This window comes from Delphinapterus leucas, chromosome 18, assembly GCF_059928025.1.
Source record: "Delphinapterus leucas isolate spDelLeu-1000000601 "Yukka" chromosome 18, BTC_Dleu_Yukka2, whole genome shotgun sequence".
NCBI lineage: Eukaryota > Metazoa > Chordata > Mammalia > Artiodactyla > Monodontidae > Delphinapterus > Delphinapterus leucas.
Window position 1 is genome coordinate 6,687,793 of NC_143146.1, and position 22,496 is coordinate 6,710,288.

Genomic DNA, 22,496 nt, shown 5'->3' on the forward strand with positions numbered 1-22,496 from the left:
CCAGTGAGAAAAGCCTTCGATAGTGAGCTGGAGCCAGCCCACATGACTTGCAAGAGCCAGTTATCCACGTTTTCTCAATCCCAACCCTGATTCGGTGGTGTTGCATTGATAGCTTGAAAACGGCCGCAGTGGGATATTTACACCACAGAAATTGGCAGACACTACAAATAAGGGCTTTCCCTCCACCAGAGACCCAGTTGCTAGACATTTACTGACACACTGCTGGTAATGGGCTAACCTAGAAGCTGCTTTTGGGAGACATGTATTGTCTTAAAGCCATTCTACTCTGTTCACTATAAGGTAGAAAACACTGCTGTTCTGTGAAATCCTCAGGGAGGTTTGCAAGATTCACTATTGCTTTTGGATGAGTTTTTGGGGTGTCCCAAAGTTGTCCACAATTTGAGTCAGCACTGGCTGTTGCAGGATTAGCACATATTGAAGGAAAAGAAATCCTGAGAAGAAGTCCTGATAGTTAGCAGAAATAACAGGGAGGCTCTGGATATAAAACTGAGAGTTTGAATTAAGTTTATTTAAGTCTCCAGAGAAGGAGGAAAGCCCTACTCAACCAACACTTTGGCTACACAACTGTGTGTTAATTTATTGTTCACTGTACAATTTAACCTTTATTATTGTGCTTTAACTGGGTTATTAATAGATGAAAATATTTAAATATTTTGTATGGAATTGGACAGGTCACTTAATTTCTCTCATCTTCAGATTCCTTATCTCTAGAAATTATCTAAAAGTATCTTTCCATAGTGTTGTTTCAGTGGATGCTGCAAGATTAAAAAAGAAGTAAAGAGATTAACATTAGTTATGACTTAGGTAAATATTGCCTGGCTGTGGAAGGTGGTCTGTGAGATGGGGTAAGATATCATTTTAGAATTTATACATAATATTAAGGGGTTTTTACCTGAGTGAAGATATGAGTAGAAAGGGGGGATTTCTATACTATGCCACAAAATAGTCCATTTTTGAATATTTTAGGATATTAACAAAATTCTCTTAGAACTAAACGGATTACATTTTATTTCATGTGTGGGCTGGAATAAAAGTGTAAGTTCAGAATTGACATTTTATATGAAACACGTTTATTCCTAGTCCATCTGTTAGTAGGTCTTCATTGGAGTTCATTTGCAGTCAGGCTTTGGTAGATACATTTCATTGATATTTAATTTTAATATTTGTTTAAGTATTCCAAGGTCTTATTTATTGTTTCTTGTTGTTGTTGTAACAATGCCCTTTTTCCCACATTCTTTAAGTTTGAAGTAAAGAAGCTTTATGACAGTTTTCAGAGGGGAAACCAGAGCTTGTTTATCACTGGCAACAGCTTATTTTTCAGTTTTTTTTACTATCATAAAATAATCAATACAGTTTTTGAAAATACAAACATGAATGAAAAAAGAAAAAAAAAATCACACATCATTCACCAGCAAACACAGCAGCAAATATTTTACCATGTTGCTTCTATTTTGCATACATCCTAGATGGAGTTAGACCAATGAGTGGATGAATGGGTAGAAAAATTGATAGATTAATAGGTATATAAAATATAATTATATAGAAAGATGATAGACTCAGATTGTCCTGATAAGTCTGTGTATATGATTTTGTATCCTTTTCAACTCAAAATTAGATACATATTCATGTTATAGAAATCTTATAATTATTAATTTTAATGAATAATAGTCCCATTGAAATTTTGACTATTTGTTCCTCCATTATTGTACATTTAGCTTTAATTTCAAAATTGATCTGACATAATTATGTTGCAATAAAAAATTGGGGGCATTTAGGATTGTTTTACAAGATAGACTACCAACTGTGAAATTTCTCAGTGAAAAGGCATTTAAAAATTTTAAAGAAATTTAGTATAGTACTGCTTTACTCTTAACTATGCATTCATGGGCAAGTTATTTTACTTTTCTAAGCCTGCATATCACCATAAGTATAAGAAGAATCATAGTGTCTGTACTGAAGCTTGATTGAAGTGATATCAATGAATATATCAATATATAAATAATGTCAAAATAATTGATTACCACTATTATCTTTATTATTGTTATCATATTATTGTGAATCTTGAAACACATCACCAAAACATTTTAAAAATGAATATATAAGTTTACATTTGTGGCAGTGATGTATGAAAATGCCTTCCCAAACCCTGGCAAGAGACTGCTTTTTAGATCACAACTAGAAAGAACTAGATGTTTCCTTTTCAGAATCCTTGCTATAAATTTTCATTTTGTGGGAGAGTTCTAGATGAGATTTTCATTTTTTTATAGTATTTCTGGAGTTCATAACTATGAAAATTCAGTAAAAACAATCATTCCTTCTTCCTTAGGACATTTAGTATCTGCTGAGCTCTAAATAGTAAAAATATAGAACCAAATTGATTTAAAAAGTAAGAAAAATTTCTCACATACTTGGTCATCATAGATAAGGCTAACTTCAGTGTTGGTCGATCTTCCAGTTCAGTAATATCTCTAAGACCCTGTAATTTTTTTTCATTGTTGGTGTTGACTGCATCTTCAGGCTGGTAAAAAGATGACCACAGCCATCTAAGGCATCACATCCAGCAACACTCATTGAAGGAGGGGGCAGGGCTGTGACAGATGGAAGATGGCAGCAAGTTCCCATCACCTCTGGGGTCTGGCTTGATCAAGGGCCAGGATTTCTCCTTCAACTTAGCTTCTCGCAACCCACTTGCTTCTGTCCTTCAGAGGTGTTTTCTGCAGTGGAATCCCGTTACAAATAGATGACCACAGTTCTCCCTGGGTGCTGGATCTACCTACCTACCTGGGTGCTGGATCTACCTTCACGTGCCCTCCTGTCCTGTCCTTCTTACCCTTTAGACAATTGGCTAAAGAATTCTCTAGGGGCTTCCCTGGTGGTGCAGTGGTTGAGAGCCCACCTGCCGATGCAGGGGACACGGGTTCATGCCCCGGTTTGGGAAGATCCCACGTGCCGCGGAGCAGCTAGGCCTGTGAGCCATGGCTGCTGAGCCTGCACGTCCGGAGCCTGTGCTCCGCAACGGGAGAGGCCACAACAGTGAGAGTCCGCGTACTGCAAAAAAAAAAAAAAAAAAAAAAAGAATTCTCTAGACTTGCTTCTTCACTACTTATCCCATGCTCATCCCCTAGAGAATTCACTTACCTCCCAATAATCTCATTAAAAGAGCACTAATGTGCTTACCTCTTTTTCTTTTATCTACTCATTCTCTAAACATCTTGTAAATCTTAGATTTTCCTGAAATCTCAACACAGCCCTCCATTCTTTTCTCTCCTTCCTGAAGAGCTCTCATTTGCTCTGATGTTGGTGTTTTAAACTACTATTTATATAACAGAAACTGCCATATGTCTATGCCCAGTGAGTCCTCTTTCCCTTCCGGAAGGAATCCTATGTAAAACTGCTTGCTATGATATCTCTGCCTACACGTCATCACACTGGCATTTCAAATTCAGCATCCCCAAATCAAACTCATGCTTTTCCCCTTAATCCTACGTAACCTTCTGCACTCTCTGTCTCAGGATGCTGATATTGCCCTTAACTAATGTTCTTCCTTTGGCTTGAAATGACCTCTGCTCTCTCAAACACACAAGGCCCTACCTGGTTGTAGGGGGTTCGTGGCTTGAAATGTAGCTCAGGTGTGATTTCCTCCATATTCTGATGTCACGGGCATGGGGTGAGGATGGTTGACATGAATGTTGTCAAAGGACTTTCCAGATTATTTCGTAACCTGTCTGTCATCTTACCAACACATACCTTCCAACAGCCAACTGTCCTGTTGGGAATCACTGATTTGGGTATTTTTTCTTTACCCAATAAGTTGTGTTGAATGAATGAATGCATAAGTAAAGAAATAAAGGAATGAGTAAGTGAACTACATGACTTTTAAAATATTTTCTATGAACCTTGATTTATTATTGATAGTGGTCTTATGTAGTTAGGGAATCATAAAAACTAAAAGTCTGCTCATTACTACAAATAGCAAGCACAAAGTCATCGTATTTATACACTCAGTAAATGTGTCTGAGTTATTTTAAATGGAATTTCTTTTGTTAGAAAATTATGAAAGTCCCAATTTTCATTAAAAGGGAATGAACAACTCAGAGTAATAAACCTTTGTTCTACTTTTCACAGTTGGGGAAGGAGTTTTAAAAGTTGGAATTAGAGAACTACATACTGGAAAAATATCTTTCAGGTATCCTACAAAAACCATAGCCTGTAGGATAAGCAAGGTCTAAGGATCAATGACTCCATTTTCCTACCCACAAAAATGGAGACCTAAGATGAATTGCCTTAGGTTCTTATTCTGAAACTGCCATTGTGTAACTTGTGTGAGAGCAGATTTTTTTCCACAAGTAAAATATTTGAGTGATTGCCCTAATGGGGAAATAATTGCTTACAGTAATTGAAATAAGTCATTTTTCTTTCGTAAAGTATCTCCACACCTCCAAAGTTTCTACAGAATAAAATGAAAGTTAAGCTAAATAAGCACTAAGGTTACTTTCAAGTTATAAAAGTCTGTGAATTTCAAAATATTGATCAAGTACGGATGCACTCTGTCCAAAGCACTAATCTTTTAGTATAATGTGCTGTTTTTGACTTCTAGCATTCTGAGCTAATATGTAAACTTCCTGAGATATTTGCACTATCATTAACAAAGACGTAATGAAACCTACCTCATATAGTATCATACTGTTCTTTCACATTAGCTCAAATTTCTTAAAATCTATTATGCAGCTTTTACCAAGATATAAATTTAAGTTGCTTTACTTTATTAACAAAGATGAATTCTATTTTAAAATTATGATTGAAGTATGTATATATATATATATATATATATATATATATATGCAGCCTTTAAAAAATTATGTTAAATGCTCCATGCACTACTATGTTTAGTATATAAAGGTGTTCAGTAAATGTTAACATCAGATGAAAAATGAATGCATATATTTTTTTCTTACCTACATAACCAAGCTTAGCTAGTCAGTGAGTTTGTGAATACTTACTTCATACTAAGCTTATTTAATTGAGCTGTATGAATTTTTTATATACTATTGTATATATGTATAAATTTTGTATATAAATTTTATACAAATTAATAGCAAATTATATTGAAATAATTCATCATCTCAAAACAGCATCCATTTATACTGTAAAAAATACAAATTTGTATTGCTGTCTTTTAAAATAAAGACTCAAGAATAAATTGGACAAGTTCTTTCTCTGATCAGGATATACAGACAAACTGCTTCCATAAATGGCAGAGGGAGATTAACAGACACCAAGGGTGGGTGACCCAAGCTGTTTCAGGTATCAATGAAACAGTCAACAGAAATGTGGAGCATAAGGTTTGGTAAAAATAGAAACATTTAAATCCATACTTTAGTCATTTCCTCTCCCTGATTTAGGTTTCCTTGGTTGTTTACAGGCACAGCCAACAGGAAAAGTGGGAGAGATAGCATGTGTGTGGCTGAGGTTGATTGTATACAATCAGAGTGATTATGTGGAAATCAACCAGAATTTTCTTCTTAGAATATGCTTGTTCTGTCATAATGAGTGACATTCGAGCTAATTTTATTCATTGCTGTCTCCTTTTACCAAGATCTTCATTTCCCTCAGTGTTATTTCATGTCCTTCATATTTTTCTGCATGTCCTGAAAAAAGGAGGAATAATTCCACACATTTTATTATTATTCTTAAAGTTATTTACCAACGTATTCATAAACAATGCAATATATTAGGATTTTTTTTAATAATAATAAATCTGAGAAAAACATCAGCTGGGCACCACAAATTGTTTTAAACAGCTGTCTGGTTGGTAAAATGAGGTGAAGTAAGGAGGCATTCTAGAATTCACATGTGAAAGAAACTGTCAGTGAACTATAGTTATCCTAAAGTTATTTTTTAGTGTGGAGGACATTTTAAACTTCTGTTTCAAATGTTGAGACTTGTAGTAGGAAGAATTCTAAGAGGACATCAATGACCGAGACCTTGTTAATTATGCCCTCCTTTTAAGTGTGGGTGGGACTTGTAATTTTCTTCTAGCAAGTAGAATATGGCAAAGGTGATGGAATATGTTGAGTTATATGCAAAGGTAAAAAATTTTGCAGAAGTGGTTAAAACTCTCCAATCAGTTGACTTTGTGTGGAACAGAAAGGAGATCTTTCTGGGTGAATCTGATTTAATCAGGTGAGACTTTAAAAGAGATCAGAGACGATTAAAGTGTGGGAGACAGGAAGCAGCAGAGGCTCTCTGTTCTGCTGGTCCTGGAGAAGAGGACACCGTGCACTCTAAAGCTGGAAGGAATTAACTGTGCCAAGAGCCAAGTGCAACAGTCATCTGCACAGTCCTGGCCAGCCAGTATCTTGATTTTGGCCCGTGAGGTGATAGCTGAGTAGAGGACCCAGCCAAGGTGTACCTGGACTTGTGACTCATGGAAACATAGATAACAAATGTGTGTTATTTCAAGTGGCTAAGATTGTGACAATTTGTTTAAAAAATAGAGAATTAATACATTATTTTTAAAACTTTATTTCTAGAGATGAATTACTTCATTTATTCATTCACACATTCATATGCAAATTACTTTACAAATTGAATATGAAGCAAAAAAACAATCCCTCCTCAAGGAGCACTGTGTGTGCATGTGTGTAAGAGAGAGAGGAAAAGAAAGAGGGAGAAAGATGGGAAAGGAGAGGAGAGAAAGAAAATCATAGTACAAAGAAATCCTCATGGTTCAAGGTCACAATGAATGAGTATAGATGAGTGTATTGGGTGTATACTTTTTTATTAAAAAGGATTTGTATTAAAAGTTCTATTTAGTAATTGCCAGTGTCATGCAATGTGCATTTCTAGGAATGAGTATGTGGGAATGGTTGGGAAGGATGAAGATGCCTAAAAGAGAGATTGGGATTATGGTAGGTTGTTTTCGCTGAGATCACTACCATGATGTCTTCTGTACCACATACTTTTTTAGAACCTTGATGTTATGATCCCGTCTAGAGGTAGAGCCTAAATCCCATCATCTTTAATATGCGTGAGTTTGTGACTCGCTTGCAGACAGTGTTGACTCTGAGTTTAGATCATGAAAGGTGATGCAGCTTCTGCCGTGGTCACTGGAATACTTGCTTTGAAGCCGCTAGCCACTGTATAAGCACTCTGAGTACCTAGAGGACACCGCATAGTGAGGAAACCCAAGCTTGCTCAGGTAGAGAGGCCCTGAGACTACATCAAGAGATAGAGCGGCTTCCGCCTGCTTTACCATCACTCCCTTTTGCACTGCCCACCTGTTCCAGCCACCATTCAAACACCATCACAAGAAAGACTCTAAGCTGGAACAACCAAGCCAAGATCCTTCCCAGTTCTGGATCTCTAAAAGCCCTGAGATATAATAAAATTATTGATATTGTTTTGAAACATTAAGTTTTGCAAGTGATGAATTATGTAGCGATAGATAACCCGAAAAGAGCTGCTCCTGCTGGCGATGAAAATTGTGAACAGTGATGAACAATATAAGCATGTGACTTGCTCTGCCTACAGTGGGGTCTGTGTCACAACTGCAGGGGTTATTTAAGAGCCATTGCTGCTTGCAGCCGATTGCTTTCTGTGATACCTAACTGGACTATGTTAGCTTTGATTCAATGCTAGCTGCATTTTGGACCACTGATAAAGATATATTCCTTTCTATCCTTAGCTTGTCTTAGAGCACCATTTTATCCTTTCCTTGATTAACTTGTACATAAACAGAGAAGAGAAAAACATCACAGGGTATATTTGAAGGCATAAAAATCCTTAGATGCAAAGATCAAGTTACTGTAAAGGATGCTGTCATTTCCGCCACATGACACTAACTATATTTTGTATCTGAAAATTTCAAGATTTGAACAAAGAAGAACTTCTTACTAGAATATCTTAACTTCTAGGGAAAGGAAATTAAAATCTACCATTTTTGAGAGCTATAATCTCTTTAGACATTATTTTAATTTTGATTGATTTATAATAAAAATAAGAGAAAGTATAGTCTCACATATCTGTTGTTTATATAACTTTAACTTCCATAATCAAAGATGCTGAGTATACTACAAAATGTCAGCATTTTGTGAAACTTTATATTTGGAAGGAATTTAGATTTCATATACTCCTAACTCAGTGAGTGCTTCACATGTTAATGAGAAAATTGAAGTCCAAGACAACGACTGAACAAAAGCCTCACATCTAGTCTGTGGTAAAACCTCAAATTTCCATGGCACGTGTCCTTCTCCATTACGGTTATCTGTGTAATTTGACTTTCTGTGTAGATAGCTACACACTCCCTCTACTTCTTTCACTAATGAGTTTTTGAACTCTTTCTACTAACCTGCTCTTGATTTGTCTGTTGCACGATTTGTGACCAAAATGTGTTATTCCTAAATTCATGTGCTGCTTGGCTGAGTAATCTAATTTGATTAGCTTGAGGATACCCTTTTAAGGCCAAGGTAAAATTATTTTGTATTTCTCTCATAGTTTTTCAGAGGCAAGAAATAGAGACTAAGAAAGAGAAGAAGCCAATTTTGAATCAATTAGGATTCCATTGGACAAAGAAAATCTTTACAATCAAAACCCACCAGCTAAGGAACAAGGAACCTTATGCAGTAGAAAATATCAATTACCTTTTTTTTAACTGAGGGAAAATTAACATAAAATATTATATTAGTAGTTTCAGGTATACACTGTAATGATTTGATATTTGTATATATTGCAAAATGATCACAACAGTAGTCTAGTCAACATCCATGAACATACATAGTTACAATTTTTTTTTCTGAGGAGAAGTTTTAAGGTGTCTCAGCAATTTTCAAATACACAATAGAGTATTCATAACTATAGTCACCATGCTGTACTAATATATCAATTATCTTGTCACAAAAGGTGTAAATGATAATAATATAGGGAGGGAGCATGAAACATCTAACTTACAGTAAAGATTTTTTAAGTAATATTTGGAAATCCAAATTTTTAAAATATGTTATGGAATTCTAATAAATGTTATAAATATGAATTATTTTGTCAATATTCCAATAGATGTGATAACACTATATTTAAATTCAGTGAGTTGCCCATCTTCGCCTAGCATTCTGATGGTGTGTTATATGTCAAGCACAGCCAGGCTGCAGACGGAAATGCAAAGAACACACAACTCTTGCCCTGAAAGAAGAGTTCACAGTTTAGCAGTGGAGGTGTGAAAGCGTCTCTTCCTCAGGCCGCTCTCATCCTCAAGAATAACCACCCCACCTAGTCCTAGCTTTGGTGCACTATTTGTGATTCTTTCTTCAGATACTTCCCACAAATATTTTAGATACTAAGGACTGTCTGGAAATTTAATCTAAGAAAAACGGTATTGGAGACACCAGTTCTCTCCCTAGATCTATCAGTTTGGTATCAGCTTTGGCTCTTTACTGAACTTCTTTGAGACATGAAGTACTAGAAAAATTACAAGACACTATTTGTGAAAAGCATTTTATAAACTGTTAAGGGCTACCTGGATACCTGTTATTTTTATGCAGCTGCTCTTTCCTTGGAGCTGGTGAATTTAAATGTTACAAATAGAATTTTTAACTATTTTTTATTGACTATAACATGGAAAATTACGCTTCAAAAAAAGATCAAAGTAATTTAGTTTTTCTGTCTTTCACAAAAGCCACATGATATACGCTGAATAATCTTTATGCAAAGATTTTGGGATATTAGTCATAAGGCACAAATTTAATGATACATCTTAGCGTTTAAATTTTGATTTTCCCTTCAATGTGGTGGGAGAATGAATTATTTAAGTAAAAATGAACATCGAGATGTTTTCATCAAACAGTACAGAAAATCCAAACTCTTCTAGAGTTCACAGGGACAAAATAACCGTTGGGTAGAGGTTTTGGTGAACACCCAGTCATTTTTATTGGTAATGAATGTAAGCACATATAACATTGTTTCTCAAAAAACAAACAAAAAAATTTTCTTACATTTTTTTGGTGAAGATAAAGCTTTCTTCTTTTTGTTTTAATAATTTTTGCAACCCAAATCATACTAAAATGGAAAACACTTCACCATACATTTGTGTACCCAAAGTATGTTACTGTGGATTTCTCTTCTAAGACTGGGTGCTCTGGCCTTGTACTTTCCATTTCTGTCCCACTGAGGTTAGCCAAAGTTCACTTGCCTTGTCAGTTAAGTTTTTAAACCAGATGAGTTATATTTTCTATAATTGAGCTAACCACAGTTAATTGCCTAATAGACTATGCCCTCACACTAACTGAAAAAAGAATTAATTGCTTGGAAAAGAATGCATTATATATATATTTCAGTCATATCTGCACAGTCATACTAGAACAAAGTGACAAATAAAGGAATTTCAATGGTGACCAGAGCCAATGGTGACACCAGAGCCAGTGCTTAAATTAGGTGTGTACTAAAATCTTTTACCTTTTTTGGGCATTTTCAAAGGTTATAAATTGAACTTCTTGTTAAAGCTGACTAAATGATGTATTATTATTTTTTCCTTTCATTACACAAGAAAATAATTTTAGGTGACCTTTGGCAAAGGTTTAGGTACAATTTAAGAAAATATTATTTGTAAAAAAAGGCTAGATTTTTTTTTAATTGCAGGTTTTTGCTATTAATGATTTAGTCTTGTGTTTAAAAAAATTATTTCCTAGTTAAGGTATAATACCAGGTTTAAGATTTTTCTAAATTCTCTCTGAAGACCTGAAATACACATAAAAATCATTTGGCATTTACTTCAGCCATTTTTACTAGACTTTTTCCCCTATACATGAAGGGGTACCAATATTTTATTTTACCAAGCTATGATAATAATGCCAATGAATTTCAAATTTCACTACCTAAATATAAGTGGTATATTAAAGGAAAACACCAAAATCATTCAATATATCATCTGTCCCTGCTATACTCTATCAAATTTGCTACAATAAATGGCAAGTTAAAAAATAAAACAAAAGCTTGGGTAATCTATTTAAATGTAATTGATAATCAGGTCAATCTGAAAAAATCTAGTGTTGGCAATACTCTAAAATAAATATGAGTTTTCTAATGCCCTGAAGCCATTTCAACTATTAAATTATTTAGTCAAATATTTATTAGTTTACAACCTTAAATGAAGAATTCAAAACCCAATGCTTTAGAAAAGGCCAGAGAATCTCAAATATATTAAATATATTTGCTATTCAAAAGAACTTCCAAGATATTTGATAAACCCGTAAAGCACAATAAGCATGTTCATGGATAGAATCCTATTCATAATTCTAGTGTGAAAGAGTCTGCTTATAAGACAGAATAATACTAAGAAAAAAACTGTGAAGAAAATAAGTCTTGTTTGTTACCTCCAAGTCTCCCCTTTGCCCCATTTTCCTACCTCTGTAGCCCCTCTTCCTTCTTCCCCAACAGTCCTAGATCAAGTTAAATTGATGCTGGCTATTTCAGTATTTCTTATATGTATTAAGTGTTCAACAAGAAAAAAACCTTGATATTATTGGTCAAAAGGAGTCTTAAAGTTTACCTGTGGAGTCTAATGACTCATGATCCTCACTCTGTTTCTTTAGGATCAATAGTTAAGAGTTTTCTGAGTGTTTCTAAAATAATTTTTTCTCTGTGCTAACCATGCCTGTAGATACAGTTTATTTAGGCAAAATGAACTACAACTACAAAGTCCCTGAAAGGAATCAAGAGTGACTCCAAGTCTTTTAACAAGAGTAACTAAAAAGATGGACGTGTCTTTGTACCTTTCCATTCTTTATCTTGCCCATAACACTCTAACTGTGCTCCCCTAGGTCCTGGCACTTTGCTCATCCCTCCACCTGGAATGTGGTTGCCCAAAGTATCCTCATCAGTTCTCTCTCATGTCCTTCAAGTCTTTATTCAAATGTCACTCTCTCAGTAAAACTTGCTTTGCCACCCTATTTTAAATTGCGCTTCCACAAATACACATCCTGTCCACCTTCCCTGGTTTGTTTTTGTGCATAGCACTTACCCCAATCTAACAGACATATTTTGCTTGATTATTTTGAATATTGCCTGTCTTCCCCAGTAGAATGGCAACTCTGGGAGAACAGGGATTTCTGCTTATTTTGTTTACAACTTCAACGAGAGAGCCTAAAAAGGTACTTGGCATACAGTAGATGCTCAAGAAATATTGGTAGATGCATGAATTAATTCAGGGAATTAGGCAAGCTGTTTACATACTCTGGTCTCTGAGAAGATTTGCAAGCCAGGAGAAAGATTCCTTGAGGGAAAATTTTATGAGGCAAAGTAAAAAACTGTCATGGTGTATCAAGATGAAGAGTTAGGGTTAGGGTTATGATAAAGGCTTAATCATAATCATAACTAGGGATTGGTTGGCCAACTTGTACAAGGCCTGTACACTGAGGGGCACTCCTCAAAGGCAAAGATTAGAAGGATGAAAGCAAGACAACAATGGCACCTTACAGGCGTACCTTGTTTTGTTGCACTTTGCTTTATTGCCCCTGGCACATACCGTTTTTCTTACGAATTGAAGGTTTGCGACAACCCTGTGAGAAGCAAGTGTATCGGCGCCATTTTTCCAACAGCATTTGTTAATTTCCTGTCTCTGTGTCACATTTTGGTAATTCTAACAATATCTCAAATGATTTCATTATTATTATATTTGTTATGGTGATCTGTGATCAGTGATCTTTGATGTTACTATTGCTAAAAGATTATGACTCCTTGAAGGCTCAGATGATGGTTAGCACTTTTTAGCAATAAACTATTTTTAATTAAAGTATATACATTGTGTTTTTTTAGACATATACTATTGTATACTTGACAGATGACCGTATAGTGTAAACATATATTTATGTGCACTGGGAAACCAAAAAATTTGTTTGACTCGCTTTGTTGCCATATTTGCTTTATTGCAGTGGTTCTGGAACGGAACCCGCAATGTCTCCACTGTGTGCCTGTATTTTCCTCCCCCCCATTGAAATTTCTCTCCCATCCTTCATTCTCTTTCCATAACCTTCAGTGCTGCCTACCGCTCACCAGATAACGTACAACCACATGAAAGGGTGTGCAAGATTGTCACTGTCTGGTTCCAACTTCTACCATTTTTCTTCATGCTCCCCCCAAATCTCCAGCGATTCTGAACTGCTAGAGTTCTCTAAACCAAGGATGCTTCCTTCTCCCCACCCCCAACTAAATGCTTTTACGTTTTTATTCTGCCTAGAAAAGGCTTCTTCTGCCTCATTCCCTTGTGAATTCCAGTTCAACATTTAATGAGCAATCAAGTATTTCTTCTTTTGTGAAATCCCCGGTACATTCCCCACTCTCTAAAGAATGAATTACTCTCTCATTGGTTCCCCACTGATTCTTTTTATTTATTTATTTATTTTTACATCTTTATTGGAGTATAATTGCTTTACAATGGTGTGTTAGTTTCTGCTTTATAACAAAGAGAATCAGTTATACATATACATATGTTCCCATATTTCTTCCCTCTTGAGTCTCCCTCCCTCCCGCCTCCCTATCTCCAGGCGGTCACAAAGCACCGAGCTGATCTCCCTGTGCTACTATTCAATATTTTATAATTATTACTGGTTCACGTGTCTGATTCTTGATTTTGGCTGTGATATGTCTGAAAGCAAGGAGTATGTTCTTCTTCCTCTGTACAAGCAGAACCTATCAACTAGTAATAACCCATAAAGTTTGATGAATAATTAGTACAAATGAATCAAAATGTTCAAAACTGATAACACTTCTTTTAAAGAGACAGCTAATGGTAAATTTTCTGGAAAACTGAGCCCTTTCTGATGCTTGAAAGCGCATTAAGAAAGTGATCTTTTCTACTTGTGTTTGCTAGGTTAAATAAAGGCTAACTGGGGAGATTTCCCAGAGGAAAGATGGTAACCAGTGTTTTGGAGAAGGGGGAAAATGTTAAGTAGAATAAGAAGAAGTGGCAAGCAGGGACAAGAAATGTGATGTGTGATAAAGTAGAAATAAGTGTTTGTGAAATACATAAGATGAACTGTGATGCAGGCTTCACGAGGGTAGAAGATGCAACTGGTGGGGAGAGGCCAGTTGATGAAGTATTTAAAACTCACAGTCACAGCTCTTCTAGTGTGATGCAGTGCTAGTGATTACCAGTTGAGGCTCCATTTGCTCAAGGTGATTGTATAATTACACCAAATTCAAATTCCTTATTCAGTTTTGTCATCATGCCCTTGCTGACAACGTGGAAAGATAAAGGAGAGGGTTGCACTGCAGAGCATCTTACAGACTGTGGATGCAGCTAGCATAGCTTTTCACTTGATTCAGGCTTTAAGCGTTAGCCTGATTACTCAATAATGAAGGCATTTATTTAAAAAAAGAGTTTACCCTCTAGACAGCTAGTCAGTGGGACGGTGTTATCTGTTGTGTATCTGTTGGCTAATAAGCATCAAGTTCAGAGAAAAAGGAAACACATTTAGGGCTGATTAATGTAAAGATACTCATTGATGAGCAGTATAATGCAAAGTAACTCCAGATTTTCAAATTCAATGTATTGATTCTTCCCAATATCATGTTATTCATATTTGCTGAAGGATTCTTTTCTGAGTTTATACTTTGGAACATGCAGCTCAGTGGAAAGATATGTTTTTATCCGAATGCTGGCTCTAACTCCAAATGATATTTGTGCAAATCTGCTCTCACACTGGTATTAATTTATTAGACAATTAGAACATGGCAAATGAAACGAAGGTTGAAACTTGCCTCCCATAGTTTTTTTAATTGTCTCTATTCACACCTCCTCCCTCCATATACAAAATTCTGAAAGTCTATGGGGATATCTTAGTACATATTTATGCCGATCACTTTTTTATTTATGGAAGGGGATCTCTTGTTCCCCCAGGTGGTTGTAAAACTGCAATTTCACTTTGACATGATACAAATTGGTTTAGAGAAAACAAATTATTCTAAAGTCTTTAGAAACTGAAATGATGCTGTTGGAGCATAGTAAAAAGATAAATCTAGAAGATGGCCAATTTTATCTTTCCAACACTAGATGGGCTTGTCCTAGAACATGCCTCTGAATTTAGGTCACTGATTTTTATCCAGAGGTGATTTTTGACTTGTAAAAAGAAATGGAAACCAAGAACTACCATAAAACAACAATTGGTTTACACTCTTTTGAAATGTGTATTTATACAGACCATGAGATAAAAATACTTTGTTCAAGAAAAAGTTAAGTCTTTTTAACGCTGATCTGAATGGCCTACCCAAAATAAAAATTTTAGGAGTGAATAAATAGTTCTTGTGATTTAGTCTACTTCCTTGCCTGTCCCATAAACAGGGAATATTGGAGCATGGGAAAATACCCAGGGTTTAGGAACTTTATTGTCTTAAGTAAAATTTTATTGAAGGTTTACGTATATACAGAAAAGGACACAAATAGTAAGCCACAAGCTCTATGGACTTTAAGTGAACATAGCCATGTAACCAGCATGCCAATAAAATAAGACATTAATAGAATATTCCTAAATCCCAGAAGATCCTCTCATGCCCCGTGCCAAAGATAATTACTATTCTGCCTTCTAGCCTCATAGATTAGTTTTGCCTATTCTCTGGAAGACAACTCTTCCAGGCAAATAGTGTCAGTTCTATTTTAGAAGATTTGTGCATGTGAGTTTACATTCTCCCACTTATCAATCATTAGCCAAGATGTATCAACATGGAATCAGAGAAAAATCAAATGCTTCAAATGAGTTCCAGCATAACATGAGTTCTTTGTGATTTTTGAAAGCCCCCTGGAAGTTAAGAATGTCACTCAGGTTGTGTTTTGATGGCAGCCAAATCACTGATTCCACAACTTTTCCCTATACTATTCTGGCCCACCATTATAATTAACAGAGTAAAAGCTTAAATCACACCATGGTCCCCTAACATGTAACAAAGGAAGTGGAATACAGAGACGGGCAACAAGCTTTAAAGATCAGAAAAGACGGAGACAATATTTAAGAATTACATGTAATTAGAAAGCATTACATAACAACATATTGTGAGAGATTAATTCAGTCAGTTCAGACATGACGTTTATTTTTAACAATCAGCATTCTGTTCTCTATAATCATGTCCCACAGTTTAAAGTGCTTAATGAACTCTTACTGGAAAGTGACTATTTCAGGAGAGTATAATGACCTTTAATCACTTCACCCAAGCTATTAGTAAGAAAGATTGTCAGGAAATGTTTTTACTTTTGTTATAAAAATAATTGAATTTCCAGTTGAAACAAGAAGTTTGTCAATATATAACGTCCAATGTCTTAACCCCTCCTCTTTATGCTGTTTCTCCCTCTTCTTCACAGCGTATTATTGATGAATTTGAACAATTTCTGATTTTTTACCTGGTTCGAATAAGCTGAGAAGGAAAATAACTTCTAACTAAGCAGCTACTGAGTTCTTAGGGTAGATACTATACTCATAGTATCTCAATTAATCCACTCAAAAACTCAATGAGGCAAATATTATGCGCATTTTACAGTTGAGGAAATTGGGGTTAAGGAAAAGTACCCAATTTACCCAGTATCATACTAGCATGACTGTCAGAGAAATAATTGAAACACAAAGCTATTTGACTCTAAATCCCTACTGAAAGATACTTTATATAGTATTTAAGGCTAAGTCTTAGTATTACATAGAATATTGTTGGTTGGCGAACTTTCATCTCTTCCAAAATGAAACATATTTAGTATTGTCAGGGTATAACTAGTAAACAACGTAGGGGTTGATGTCTTGGTCTTTGATTATCATTGCAAGAGAGTCAGCGTAGGGTAGGTTAGTGGTTCTTAAAGTGTGGTACTTGGACCAGTAACATCAGCATCATCTGTGAGCTTGTTAGACACACAAATTTATGAGCCCCACATTGAATCTCTGAATTTCTGAGCTTTAGACCCAGAAAACCATGTTTTCACAAGCTCTTGAGATTATTCTTACACATGTTAAAGTTTGAGAACCAATGACATATTTAAAGAGTTAGACTCTGTACCTTTGTATCCTGGTTCTACAGAATACAAGTTATGTGACACTGATCAATTTAGTTAACCTTTCTGAGTTTCGGTTTCTTCATTTATGAAATATGAATAATAATAGTACCTGTATGTATAAGGTTGCTTATATAACACACATAGAAAAGTGCCAGGCTAACTGCAAGCTTTGTAAGTGGTTAGAAATAAATATATATATTTTTGATAATGCAATTGGTATCAAAAGCATTCACTAAATAGCTCAATATTTTGGAATAATTTATTCTAATAATGAAGTCTAATAAATATTGAGGTTTTGAATAGGAATAAACAGTCTTTCTTAGAATTTGTTTCACATTTTAATATGTAAAACAGAAAAGGAAAGGCAATGGAAAGCTCATATAAATATGATACGGTAAATTACACTGTTTATGAGTATGATTTCATATGGAATTCAAAGTAGATGCAATTAGTGCTACAAATTAGAAATCGCAAATGATGATTTAACAAACACATGATTTAACAAACAAATCAGAGAAAAAATTTCAGATGAATTTAAATTGCTCTATGTAGATTTAATCTTGTGATAAGTAATTCTCCAGAGAAAGCATAAGATGTTATTCTTTGTTCCAAAAAGTGGGACAGCTTGGAAGTTGAGAAAAATTATTGTAGAAGCTAGAATTATCAATGAAGACAATTAATAAACTCCATAACATGCATTTAAATGTATGAGACTAGCATCTAATGTAATTTGCTTTTTATATACAATGCCAGTTTAAATAAGAGTCCTGCTGTATGGTTGCACCTGTGGGTGAGTAATCATAATATTTGTGATGGCAAGTTGGCCTGGGGGCTGATGCAAAGCCTCTCAGCAAAAGAGCAGCAGATGGTGTGTAAACGCCAAAGCCAGAACTATACACTTTTGGGGGGTGTATTTGAGTAGCTTCCTGTTCCAGGCATGAAGTGAGGGTATCAGCTGAAAAAAACTTTTCCTTCTTCTAGTCCATATGCACCAATTAAACATACATCATTAAAGAGCAAGTGTGTATGTCCAAGCCTGATATGTAGAGAAATGAAGGGGAAAACTCAGCAGACACCAATTTGTCTTTCTCTTTATCAGTTCTAAAGGAAATAACAGCATACAATGGCAGTCCAACTTTTAACAGCTTTCCACAGGATAAAAGGTGCTTTACCACGTACTCTTAAATGAGTCTCACGGTAGTGCCAGGAATTAGATATTGCTGTTTTTCTCTCATTTTACTGCTCAGAAAACGAAGTATTTGAGAATTTAAATGCCATGACCAGGGTCACATAGCTATTAAGTGGCCTAGATGGAGAAGAGATACCACCTTGGGTTTTGCACCAAAATTTTTGTTCTTACTATGCGACACCCTCTTTTAATCATTTAATTCACTTTCCATTAGAATTTAAATTGTAATGAAGAAAAACTGAAGGGTGTCCACAATTAAGAAATAGCAATTTTGCAATTGTATCAGTAAATACAAAGGGTTTAAATCCACACCACAGAGAGAAGTGATCTTATCCTTATACTAACTTTTTTTGTCTGGTTAAAAATCTACATATTTCTAGGTAGGTTCACTTTTTGAAGAGGGATGATCATCTCTTCTACTGGACTTAAGTGGTTAAAGGCTCCTGCCGTGAGCAGAGAGGGCACCTGTGGGACTCGGTACCTGGGCAGGATGAGCCCTGCGTTGTGGCTTGTCAGGTCTCCCCAGGAAGCCACCCGCTACAAAATCTGGATTCCCAACCAGGGACAGCTCCCTGAAACCTGACATTAGAAAATCCTACCAGGCCTTCCAAAGCCCGGGCTCCATAGGCTCTAAACCTTTCTTCAGTCTTAAGACCAACACCCCATCTCTGGGTATCTGGATTTTTGTTTGCCCCTAAAGCCCACATGTTTATTTCCTATGTGCCTATGGTCTTGATTTAGTCACTCCAGCATCATGCAGGGTAGATGGATGCTGTCTCTGACCTCTTGGTGCAATTTGGTTTTCTCTTAGTTACGTTCCCCGGGAGGGACTGTTGTGGGCCGTGGGGAATGCTATGGACCAAATGTTTGAGACCCCTCAAGAGGTATATGTTGAAGCCCTAATCCACAATACGTTGGTAGTAGGATGAGGGGTCTTTGGGAGATGATTAGGTTTAGATGAGGCTCAGATGAGAGATACCATCTTTCTTTCTGTCCTGTGAAGAAACAGCAAAAGGCATCCATCTGAAAACCAGGAAGAGGGCTCCCACCAGGAACCAAGTGAGCTGGCACCTTGATCTGGGACTTCCCAGCCTCTAGAATCATAAGAAAAAGTTTCTGTTGTTTAAATCACTCAGTCTATGGCATTTTTGTTATAGTAGATCACCCTGACTAAGACAGGGAGGTAAAACATGAGAGTAGCATCCAGGACATTCTTTTGTTAGTGACTCCACTACTGATTGACCTTTCTTTCCCGTTATTGGACGAGTGGGTGAGCACAGTTGGACGGGTGGAAGGAGGCTGTGGTAGGTAAGGAGGAAAGAGAAATAGAGACAAGGTGCAAGAAAAACTAGATTTTCTAAATTAAACAATAATAATATCCATTTATGTGAATGTATTTTTGTTTTACTCAACTCAAGCTGAATTACTGAGCTTCTCTGAAGAACTGAACCCTTCTTTAAGACAAACCCTGCAGGCAGATTGGAGGGGAGATGTTCCTAATTGAAACACATGGGGATTTCAGGGAAGGATGCTACCACCTTCACTGCTACTCATTCACGTTGATATCAAAACTGACATGTCAATAATTATCTGTCTTCCACCATTTCAAATCAGAGAATTCAGACATTCTACTGTAAGAATCTTTTCAGGTGGAATGTTATGCTTTCTGATGTTTATAAAATTTTTCTTCATTGCTTTTTAGCTTCATGTGGTCTCAATATTTACAGTAACAGCTTTTGAATTAATACCATTATTGCCAAAGAGCAAATTAACCTAGTTTCATCACAAAGTTTGGTTATTCCTAATTCTAATGCTGAGGGAATCCAGTGCTTCTCTCTCATTAGTAATCATTAGTCCTGTTGATTGTGCGGAATAGTCTAGAAGAAATTTAAAGAAACTTTAATCAGATTTTGCTTTGTCTGCAACTTATTTAGCATTATTAGCTGTATATTAAATTCAAGGTGCACCCTGGAGTGTTGTAATGTTAACATTGCAATATTAAAGAATAGAAGATGATTTAAAACATGTTCAGTATCCAGTTTGTACAGATTAAGATATTACAATCTCAGTAACCTAAATATCTCTTTTTGGTGCAATTACAGCACTAGTCATGTAGAAAGATTTTGTATAGAAGAATATTGATCCTGGAAAATCAATAGTGTAGAACTTAAAAAATAACATGCTTAATGTATTAGTAGCTACTAACAGCTAATATTGATTAAGCTTGGCAATGGCAAATTTACATGCATTATCTCATTGTCACTGTCCTTTAAGGTCTGCGTTTTATTGGGCATAGTTTACAAATGAGGAAACTAAGACTTAAAGAAGTGTAGTGATTCTCCCAGAATTACACAACAAAGAAATGGCAGAGTTTAAAGTTAAACCCAGGTCTCTGCAACTCTAAAGCCCATGTTCTAAGCTACTGCCTTCCCGCACTTATTTGCCAACCTGAACTCTGGGAATGCCGCAAAGAGTTGTAGCTTGTTAAATCATTTTGCAACATTCACATCATGAGTCTCCAGAATTCCGTGTTCTTTTGTGAATGGCAGAGAGGTTAAGTCATGGAGTTTAGAGTGCAACATGTTCATTTTTAATTCCTATTTGTGCTGCTTACAGCACAAATGTCAACCTGGAGTATAACTCAGTGACCCCAACTGTGAAGGGTGTGTAAATAAGCTCATCGCTTAGAGATGCTGCAAAATTAAATGACAGAAAGTGCCAGAAACCTTTAGCCCAATGCCTGCACCAAGACCTGACAAAATCTGGGCTTTCCGTTTTTTCTTATTATGCTTATACTTCCGGGAATAGACAAAGACCGATTCCTAGTTATTTCCACTGAAAACAAAACAAAACATAGGATAAAAATGCACCCTTGTTGCTTTTGCTTTACTTTGGTCCGACTCAGGTTGTATTGATGTTATCCATTTGTGTGTAACCACAAACACAAGTGGTCTAAATGGAGTTAGTAATGTCCCCTTGATTCCAGACTTTCTTCTCTGCTGTTGAATTTCTTGAGGTGGCACCACAGTTCTTCCAGTAGGTTGTAATAAGAACTTTGAAATGATATTTTGCTGTTTTTTTTCCTTTTGTATCTTTGTTTTCCATTCTGTTGCCAAGATTTTATTTTCTGCAGAGCATCTCATAATCTCACCCCTCCCAAATCTTTCCACTGACTTCTCTCCTCTCAGTACACCCAGTTGAAATAACACTTCTTTCACCATTCTTATATTTAACAAGTAATTTTTTTAGCATCAAGACTGTGTCAGTCTCCTGTTGACAGCTGGTAATATGCAGACCCTACCCCCAAGGGATTCACACTGTAGTGTGACTCTTCTCCTTGTGTCCCAACGCTTGCTTGTCCTCCTAAATTCTCTTTCTCCCAACCTTCAACCCTTCAATTTTGCGCCCATCTGCTGCCCACTCTCCTGGCCACACCTGGAACCTTGTTAACACCTGTAAATTCTCCATCTCTGAACTGCAAAAGATCAGTATCTGCAACTAGCAAATCCCACCATCTCTCTCTCCTTTTTTAAATTCCCTGTTGCCTTCTATGCAACTTCAAACTTTGTTTTTTTCTTCCTGCTGCTGCTTCTTTCCTACTCGCCCAGCTCCATAATTTGATCCATCCCTCACGGCATTCTTAGGAACATTCCTCCCCCTCCCCCATATCCACCCCTTGTTTCTTTAGCCACTCTTTCGTAAATCTTTGATAAATTACACAAGGTGCTCTCAGTGTTCCTGGACGCACGCTGTCAGAGGGAGCTGGGTAGTAGAAAGTGGCCATGCAGACTGGGGGGCCATCAGATGTGCAGCGTTTCCAGCTGCAGCGGGCCCCCTCATGGTTCTGCCTCAGATATGCAATAAGCACCCACCCCCTCAGGGTTGTTCTAATTCATGCTCGTTTCTCTAGTCTCTTCAGCTACAATTTTTCCCCACACGTGTTGTTTTCTAGCCACATTAAAAGGCTTCTCATTTCCCAGACAAGCCATTTTGTCTCTGTATCCTCTGCCTGCAATTCCTTCTTTGCTTTGTTCACCTGCCAGACTTTTTCTCATCCTTCAACACCCAATCCAACATCCTCCTCTGTGTAATCTTTTTCTCTTGGACGGAGGTAGGGAGACTCTCTCTGCGCTCTCATAATTTCAAGTGCATATTTAAAACTTAGAGCATGCCTGCATTGTATGGGAAGACCTAGATTTCAGAGTACTAAGCATTAGAGATATGGCATATAAAAGGCATACACTCGAGCACTCAGAGTAAGTGTTCAGT